At 49.3% G+C, this 10,000-nt stretch overlaps 1 protein-coding gene and 1 long non-coding RNA gene across 5 annotated transcripts in view; one reads left to right on the top strand and one right to left on the bottom strand.

Moving 5' to 3' along the window:
• LOC142888476 (uncharacterized) overlaps positions 1-10,000 on the top strand; it is a 79,015-nt gene that overhangs the window by 25,519 nt on the left and 43,496 nt on the right. The gene's annotated exons all lie outside the window — the stretch shown is intronic.
• Positions 1-10,000, bottom strand: part of plxnb3 (plexin B3) — a 52,785-nt gene that overhangs the window by 38,956 nt on the left and 3,829 nt on the right. The gene's annotated exons all lie outside the window — the stretch shown is intronic.

Raw genomic sequence — 10,000 nt, 5'->3', positions numbered from 1 at the left:
GCATCTAATAGTAGTGTAATTAGTTCTACATGTATAAAAAGATTAAGATGCTGTTGTCATTATGAGGCTAAAAAGTGTCATTTTATAATATTTTGTTTGGTTGTGTGCAATGGGATTTTTCTCAATGTAAAAAAATGTGCCGTGGCTCATAAAAGGTTGAAAAACACTGTCCTACAAAACCGAACCAGAACTGATCATCCCAAACAGACATTCTTGAAGGAGAATTACAGAAAAACACGGCGGCTTATTGGTTTTTAATTGAACATTTTAATTTGTTGTGCAAATTAAGGAATTCATTAATTACATGAATTAGTTCAATCAAATTGAAACCGATTGGTTTCAGTTATTACGTTTATTCAAAGATCTCTCTCTCTCTCTCCTTCTCTCTCTCCTTTCTCTACCTCCCTCCCTCCCTCCTGCAGGGCGGACTGCTCCTTTATTTCACTCCGCGGTGGCCATCTGGCGTCGAGGCCAAGCGTGGGGTCGAGCAATGAATCACTTCCTGTTTGTCTTGTAAGCAGCTAATGAGCTGCGCCGAGCCGCGCGGCTAATCAATCACTGCCGCCGCCGCCACTCGTCCATTTGTCATTGTCGTCGTCGTCACAGCGGCGCCTCCTGCTGGCCGCCTCTGACACAACTGCAAAAAACTTTTAACCGGCCGCCACATCGATTAAGAAAAATAGTCCCAACAGGGGAAACAAGTGGAGAGACGGCAGCCGCAGTGAGGAGCTCACAGCGAGAGCAGTCGTCTCCTTCCTCCTCATTGGTCAGCTTTGGTCACCTGACCACCTGCCAGGCCGCTACCATCGATCTTCACACACACACACAGAAGGAAAGAAAGCACTCAGCTGGCGGCTCCGCCCCCCTTGCCAATCAACTCCGGGAGAAGCTGCATGTGAAGCCGTGTGTGTGTGTGTGTGTGTGTGTGTGTGTGTGTGTGTGTGTGTGTGTGTGTGTGTGTCAGACAGTTTGTCTTGCGAAGGACGGACAAAAATCAGTGGGCGAGGGAGGACTAGGAGGCCTTGGAGAGAAAAGGTTGGAGGATGGAGGGGTGGTGGGGGTGGGGGGAGGGGCTAATGGGGGTCACACAGGTTCTCGTCACATTTACCCACAATTCAGCTGTTCCCGAACGACAATGACCACAAAAAAAGCTGTTTTAGCGACTGCACAACTGCGGAGTCCTTCAAGCGTGTGTGTGTGTGTGTGAGGAAGTCATCCCCCTACTCAGGTCAAGAGGCCTCAGACACACACACACACACACACACACACACACACACACACACACACACACACACACACACACACACACACGCTCCATTCATGCTGTGTGTCTGGATGCAAAGGTGACGTCACACACACTCTTATCTTTGTTCTCGAGGAACGACTCGCAATGTAGAGAAGCGAACCAAAAACAACAAAACACAACAAAACACAACAAAACACAACAAAACAAAACACAACAGACTCGAAATTCTTGCCGAGGTTTTGTGTTTAAATCTGCTTTGAAATGAGAAAACACCCGTCACATTAAAACTTGTGTGACCCGCAAGCAGAGAAACTTCACAACATTCTCACACAGAGTGCGCGCGTGTGTGTGTGTGTGAGCATTTCCCTGGGTTGCGTCAGCGGTTGCAGCAGGATCATCATCAGCAAATATTAGAAAAGCAAACAGCCGCTTTCATGTTGCTGCGAGGTCGCGGCTCAACTTCTGCTCCAACGTCCCACAACTCCGGCGGTTTCGCTCAGTCGGCCCCGCCCCCTTCCTCCTCGCAGAGCTGCCGATTGGTCCGCTCAGATCAGATTGGCTGAGATTATTTCAACGTGTGTCAAAGATGTTTCGAAGGCAGAATTTTATATCAAATTTCAAAAAGCCCGGAGCCGCGGGGTTCAAGTGTGTTTTGTTGCGTGAAATCGCGGAGCGGGTGTGTGTGTGTGTGTGTGTATGTGTGTAAGTGTACGTTTGAGTGTCGCAACACTTCACACACTTGTGTGCGTGTGTGAAGAGAAACACCTGAAGTGCTGCTGCTGTCGCTGCCGCTCGTCTCAACACCCCAAACTGCAAAAACATTCAGAAACGCCAACCTTCAAATAGGCCACCAGCCTGTTTAATCCCCATTAAACCTGACCCTGAACACACACACACACACACACAGTCAGTCAGTTAGGCCGCCTGCCTTCATTCACTAATCTGCGCAGTTAATCTGGTGGTTCTAACTCTGCAAACTGAGACATTATAGAGCTCTAATCTGCATATATGGAACACACACACACACACACACACGCGCACACACACACACACACACACACACACACACAAACAAACACACACAAACACACCCAGTTGGCCATATGCAGCGTGTTGCAGATTTTTCTTCCTGCGGTGACTTGCACAGATTTTGTCGACATCAGCAGCTTCACACACGCAAGCGAAAAGATGAGACTGTGGACGCGCCGCTGGGAGCCAGAGATTCTTCTGTCCCGGTTGGACAAAACCGCTCCGGGGGACAGACAGACACACAGACACTCTGACAGACAGGCAGGCAGGCAGGCAGGCAGGCAGGCAGACAGACGTGTCTTTCCTTAGGTTCAGGACGGCAGTTCAGGGCTGAAACTCAACCCTGAACCGAGCGGAACAGACACACGTGCTATTCTGCCGTCCAACACCAGGGGGCCGATGGAGGGGGCCTTCAGAGAGATGTCAGTTGTCTTAATATAGAGACGAGGAGTGGGAGATCAGATTGCACCCTGGGTATTTACAGAGACATCAGACCTCTCTGCCGGGGCTTCCCCCAACAAGGTCGACGCACACCGAGAACCCAGCCGGCCAATCAGCTGATGCCGGCCCGAGACGAGAGCGCGCCGCGGTCCAATCAAACGTCTCGTGTCCGTCGTCGTTGAGAGGTTGAGACGGTCAGACCTCCCGTCACACAGCTGCTCCCTGTCGAGTTCGTAAATCATCAGCCGGGTCAGAATTAGCCAGTTGTTAGCTGTGATTAGCCTACGCTAACGTAGACGACGTCAGAGCACTCACACTCTTGGCGAAGGAACTCTATTACTATCGCGTATGTGGAGGGAGTTGTTGAGCGCTAGCAAAAGCTAAATATTCATAAATATGAATATTAGATAGCTGTCACATACATGTTTAAGAATAGAGTTGCCAACTGTCCCTTAAAATACAGAGTTGTCCCTCATTTGACAATGAAATGGGTTCCTGTTTGGAATCGATACGCTGTGGGAGACCTCGTAACTAAAGTTACTTACTGAAATGAAAACATTTGGTATTTTACTTATTGAACTTTGCTGTTTGTTACTTTTTGAAAGAAGTCCTCTGATTAAAAACCCCTGACGTATCTCAAGAGCACACCTGCCGAGCAGGAACCACCTCCTTCAGAGGAGGAGCGACTACAAAAAAAAACAACTCGTCGTCTTTCCTGTCCTCTGCCGGTTTTTCTCTTTTCTGCCGTTCACTGGCACCTGAACGCACCTTTCATGTCTTTTTGTTCTCGCTCTGTGTTTATTACAACAAGGAGACTTTGAACAAAAGGCTGCAGGCAGGCGGAATGAAAACAGGAGGGTTCAGAGAGGCTCCAGCAGGGCGAGAAACTCCTGCTGCTGGCGCGGATCACACAGTCCGTGTCGGCTGGAGTTTATCATTATTATTACCAATAATGATAATAATAATAATCATAATAATAATAATAATAACTTTGAAAAGAAATCTTAGGCAGGTAAATAGAGAGAGGCTTTCGAAATCTCAGAAAAAATGGAGGAAATGAGGAGAACTCAGAAGAACCAAGAACAGAGAGAAGAGAGAGTAACAAGAAACTCCTGAGAGAAAAAAACGTGCTAACCAGGCAGTTAGCGCTGCGGCTAACATCATGGTAGAGGACCATGATCGCGGCCGTGGTCTGGAAAGGTCAGAACTCAGGTTATGTTGTTCGTCAGTCAGATAATAACAAATCACAGTGAGCCAGTCAGCTCAATCGGGGGCTCTGGCGGCACGGCTCGGTGCTACCTGGCCAGCTCGGAGGGTGACGTCACTGGGATGAACAGAAAAGTCACGTTTCTCAGTTGGGACAGACGCGTGTGTGTGTGTGTGTGTGTTCAAACCAGTTACACACTCTTCACAGACAACCTCTGTGTGTGTGTGTGTGTGTGTGTGTGTGTGTGTGTTTCTAAGTTGGGCTGTAACTGATGCCGGGGACTGAAGACAGCTGCACTCCAACATACCAATTACACTCTCACACTCTCCCTGTGTAATCTCGGGGCGGGACGACGACGCTGACAACGCGTTGTTTAGTCGTCTGAAAAGGGGGAAGGGGAGTTTGGAGCGGGGCAAGGGGGTAGGACTCCGCCCTCACAGCAGGAACCACGGGACCAATAGGAAACCAGGGTAAACTCGCACCCTGATGTCCTGACTACTTGTGAAGAAAGTGGGGTTTTCTTTGCCCTGTTGGGGCCACCTGCTGGCCGTCAACAGCAGCAATATGTGTATACATATATATATATATATATATATGTGTGTGTGTGTGTGTGTGTGTGTGTGTGTGTGTGTATATATATATACAGTATATATATATATATATATATATATTTTTTTTTTAATATATATATATATATGTGTGTGTGTGTGTGGACACGACCAGCTACTACAACTACTTCCCCCTTTGACTGACTGCTGGTCAAAGGGGCAAGTAGTTCCCACTTCCGGATTTTCCTGAAGGCCTCATTGCTTTTACTTCCTCCTCCAGCAGTCCTGGCTAGCTTAGCACAAAAATGAAAAAAACCTGAGGGTTAGCATCAGCTCCCTGAGTGTCAGGACTTCCTGTCAGCTGAGTTTTCCCAAAACAGACGGCAACAGGATATTTCAGCAAAAGTTACCGGCAGCCGACAAACTGAACAACAAACTGAACATGTGGTGGTTTTGATATTTTCAGTCTGGAGGGGGAAGACGGTCAGGAGGAGAGGAAGGAAGAGGCCAGAACAGCAGAGGAAATGGAAACTGAGAGACAGAAAATATAGTCTCTCACACACACACACACACGCACACACGCACACACACACACACACACACACGCACACACGCACACACGCACACACACACACACACACACACACACACGTACACATGCACACACAGCAGCAGCAGCGGGTCCCAAACGTCTCGTTAGCTTCAGGCGCAACAAAACTGCAACTTTGAGCTTCTGCAGGTTTAATGAAACTTTATTGGCAACACTAGGGGAAACTTCCACTCGTCAGTGGGATGTCGCCGAGCGTCGCTTGTCAATAAAGCTCTGTCCGATGGCCTGAATGGCCCCTTTTTTCCTTTCTTCCCTGCTGTTTTGTGTTTGCTCTTTGTCCGCAGTCTTTTAAAAATAAAAGTGGCTGTTCATCGGCGCCGTTCGCTCCGCAGCCTCTCAATAAAGTTAATTTAAATTCACCGCTTTTGTTGAGGAGCTTCCTCGGAAGACCCTGCCCTCTAAAAAGTTCCACGGCCGACAGCTACAGGCAGTGAAGGCTGCACGACGGAGAAGGAAGTTTAATATTTAAAAAAAAAAAATGTATTCAAAACAAATCCTCAACTCGTTGATCAAGACAAGTGATGATGTGTGACGTTGGCCCTTCCCACTCACTGCAGATGAGTGCATCTGCAACGCATTACCCACAGTGCACTTCTCTGCAGAGTCACTGTGAAGGTGAGGCCAGCGGCTGCAGCCACAGGAAGGCAAGAAAGACAGGAAGTCAGCTGCTTGACACAGGAAGTGTCTTTGTGTCTGAAGCTCTGAACTGAGCTCTGAGCATGGATGCACACACACACACACACACACACACACACACACACACACACACACACACACACACACACACACACTATGGAAAAAGTAGAGGAGGGTGTGAAGCAACAGTTACAGTAAGTTGGTGAACTGGTTGGAACCAAATCAGCTGACGAATCGTTCAAATCACAGCATCTTGTTTTTTTTGTCTCGTGTCTGTGTGTGCGTGCGTGTATTAATGTGCATGTGTGTGAGTGCGTGCGTGTGTGTGCACTGGCCTAGATGTTTTTCCTTTAGTGCTGACCGTTTACCGGCTTCTGTTTCATTCACTTCCTTTGATTCATCCGAGCTGACTGTTTGCTGAGTAGTTGCTAGTTTCTGGTTGGATGCTGACTGATTATTGAAAACTTTCACCTTCTCATCTGACTGACTGGTTTGTAGACTGGTTATCAGTTGGCCAGACCCAGTGCTTGGCTGACTGGTTTTGGTCCCAGTTTGACTGCCTGTTTCTGGGTATGTGGTGCTGCTCTGTGAGTGGCCGGTTTGTCTGCCAGCTGACAGACTGACTGCTCCCAGTGCTCTGGCTGTTTGTCTTCTGGCTCCCTCATGAAAACTTCTACCTGTCTGGCTGAATGGTTTGTGGACTGGTTCCTAGCTGGTCTCTGACTGGTTTCCAGCTGATTGTTTTTCTGCTGGTTTCTGACTGGTTTCTGACGGGCTTCCAGTCAGTTTCTGACTTTCTGGTATCTCTTTCTGGATTGGTTTCTGACTTGTTTGTGGACTGGAATCTGGTTTATTGGTTTCAGAGTGGTTTCCAGCTGGTTTCTGGCTGACTGGTTTCTGACTGGTTTGCAGCTGGTTTCTGACTGACTGGTTTCTAAATGGTTTCCAGCTGATGTCTGGCTGACTGGTTTCTGACTGGTTTCCAGCTGGTATCTGACTGGTTTGCCAGCCAATTCCTGACTGCTTTGTGGAGAGGGCTCCGGCTGATTGTTGTCTGACTGGTTTCCAGCCGGTGTCTGACTGGTTTCCAGGTGGTTTCTGACTGAATGGTTTTGTGGGCTGGTTTCTGGCTGACTGGTTTACAACTGGTTTCCAGCTGGTTTCTTACTGACTTGTTTCTAACTGGTTTGCCAGCTGGTTCCTGACTGCTTTGTGGAGAGGGCTCTGGCTGACTGGTGTCTGACTGGTTTTCAGCTGGTTTCTAACTGGTTTCCAGCTGGTATCTGACTGCTTTGCCAGCCAGTTCCTGACTGCTTTGTGGAGAGGGCTCTGGCTGATTGTTGTTTTACTGGTTTCCAGCTGGTGTCCAGCCGGTGTCTGACTGGTTTCCAGCTGGTTTCTGACTGAATGGTTTTGTGGGCTGGTTTCTGGCTGACTGGTTTACAACTGGTTTCCAGCTGGTTTCTGACTGACTTGTTTCTAACTGGTTTCCAGCTGGTATCCGACTGGTTTGCCAGCCGGTACCTGACTGCTTTGTGGAGAGGGCTCCGGCTGACTGGTGTCTGACTGGTTTCCGGGCTGCTTCCTGGCCGAGCGGGTGCTCCTTCGACAGCTGCACCGGCTGCTTCTGCTTCTTCAGGCGTTCCAGCGTCTCCACATCAAAGGGAATTTTTCATCACAGCCAATTATAAACACACACACACACAGACTCACACACACACACTGGTGCGCTGGTTTCACTACTATCAATGTGAGGCCCGTCAGCTACACTCCTCATCGCCACGGTTACCACCAGCGTCTCCATGGAAACCAGGACCATCAGAAGGACACGCCTGACTTTTCATTCTGCTCTGGACTCGCTGGCTGCTGAGGCTGAGCGCCGTCCCCACCGTGACCCAGGGGAGAGGTGGGGCCTGACACCCAAGGGGCGTGTCCTGATGGGACACTCGAGTCCTGATTGGTCCGGGACCGTCCGGTTGGGGCGGAGCTACAGTCAGACTCTAGAATCCACCAATGGCATCCACCATCAGCACTTCCACACCTCCAGGTTCCACAGCAGAATTTTTCAACCAGAACCAGCCTGAGTTCTACCTCCCCTCACAACACAGAACCAGCCGGCTGGTTACACAGACTACATCTCCCATGATTCCTCAGCATCAGCAGCATCGGCGCAGGTGGAAGCGAAACTGGACTCTGACCCTTTTGGGTTCCACAGTGTAGTCCAGAGTTCTGCTGCTCAGGACAATACGACCAAGCAGGCAAAGAGTCAGTCCAACAGTCAGACAGCTGGCTAGTGTGTGTGTGTGTGTGTGTGTGTGTGTGTGTGTGTGTGTGTGTTACTCCACGGGGAGCGATCGAGAGAAACCAGTTTCTTTATGGATTATTAATATCACCTCCGGCTACACACACACAGTGGGGGTTTGGGTGTGTGTGTGTGTGATCTGATACACACACACACACACACACACACACACACACACCCTTGGCTTGACTGTGTGTGTGTTGGGATGGTTCTGGAGACGGGGTGCTGATGAGTATTCTGTTGGGAGGTCGGCTCAGCAGTTGGTGCGATCAAGGACGCATCATTCACACGGCACTGCACAGCGTGTGTGTGTGTGTGTGTGTGTGTGTGTGTGTGTGTGTGTGTGTGTGTTACTATAATCTTGCTGGAGGCCACGCCCTAATCCAGGATCAACAACAGACCCCCCCACCTCAACATCTTGTCTTTCAGTGACTTTGTTTGTTTCAACTCGTCCTTCTCCTCCTCCTCCTCCTCCTCCTCTTCCTCCTCCCCTCTTCACTTCGTCCTCCTTCTCCTTTTAACCCTCCACCTCCTCCTCCTGCACTTCCTCTTCCTCCTATGACTCCTCATACTCCTCCTTCACCTCCTCCTTCTCTTCTTCACCCTCCACCTCCTGCTCTTCCTCTTCACCCTCCTAATCTCCTCCTCCTCTTCACACTCGTCCTCATCCACCTCCCCTCCTCCTTATACTTTTCACCCTCCTCCTCCTCCTGCATCACCACCCCCTCGTTCCCCTCCTCCTCCTTTTCACTCTCCTCCTCCTCTCTTCTTCCTTCTCCTTCACCAACTCCACCCCCTCATGCTCTTCTTCTTCTTCTTCTTCTTCTTCTTCTTCTTCTTCTTCTTCACGCTTTCCCTCCTCTTCCTCCTCCATGTCCTGTCAGTTCAGGTTCAAGGCGTCAAACATCAAACACACCCAGAAACTGAAGACCCGGGTATGTGTGTGCGTGTGTGTGTGTGTGTGTGTGTGTGTGTGTTGGATACAGTCAGAAACGAGGCGGCGTTCCCCTCCATCATTAGCGATTCCTCCCAGTGTGTTTTCAGCTCAGGTGTCGGGTCGGGAAGCGTCGAGCTGGAGGTCGTCAGCGCCACTGACCTTTGCTCCGCCCCTGTGGAGACCCTTTGAAGCCGCCTCGCCGCCCTCGGCTCTTCAAACTGCGGATCCCTCCTCGCCGAGTCTCCGGGTAGAATGTGAACGTGTTCGGAGGATGTAAGGGCGAACGAGGAATCAAAGGCGCATCCTAATCATATGCCAAGCTACTGTAGCTTTGCACATAGACAGTGCAGTGGGTAGGACTGAGCTTGGCTAGATGCTGTCCTAAACATGGATGCGTTATAAGAACCGGATACCAGATTGGCAATATGGCAATATTTTCCCAGTGGTCACTCGTGGTACTGCAACAGAAAAATCCCCTGGGCCCAAAAGCCGGCAGACAGGACGACTGTGCCCTGAAATGCCATTCATAGCAAAAATTTCTATTGTGGATTTTTTAGTTATGGTCTTTTAGTTGTTGATAAAAAAAGATAAAGGTCAGAAAATCACCAGAAAATCTTTTATTCCCAGCGTGACGTCAGGGACGTCTGGAAGCGACATTCTCCACGATCGTTCTGATTGGCCAAATAAATCATGTGAGGTAAAGAGGCATGATGGGAAGTGACACTACTGCATATGTTTTATGGGCCCATTAATGTGGAAGTCAAAAACTTTTTCGGCGTCTGCGCTGGGTGTGCAACTACACTGAAATGAATGGGCCGCTACCGTAGAGTCTGGGGGTGTGCTTACATCCCGTCAAAAAATGTGACCGTGACGACTGCTGCTGAAAAATGTTCCGACAGGAAAGATGACAAGTTTGTTGCACACAAAAACCGAACAATCAGGAAAACAGCCAGTTGGAACGTGCCAGCGTAGTTCGCTAGCATTTCAACGTTGCTAAATCACTACATCACCGCATATTTGTCACAAAGTCAGTCGGGCAACAGT

Source organism: Nelusetta ayraudi, unplaced genomic scaffold (genome assembly GCF_046127955.1).
Source record: "Nelusetta ayraudi isolate G7.1 ecotype Tasmania unplaced genomic scaffold, CSIRO-AGI_Nayr_v1 ptg000019l, whole genome shotgun sequence".
In the NCBI taxonomy this organism is placed as follows: Eukaryota; Metazoa; Chordata; class Actinopteri; order Tetraodontiformes; family Monacanthidae; genus Nelusetta; species Nelusetta ayraudi.
The sequence above is the reverse complement of the archived record's forward strand: the minus strand, read 5'-3'. Positions and strand labels throughout refer to the sequence as shown.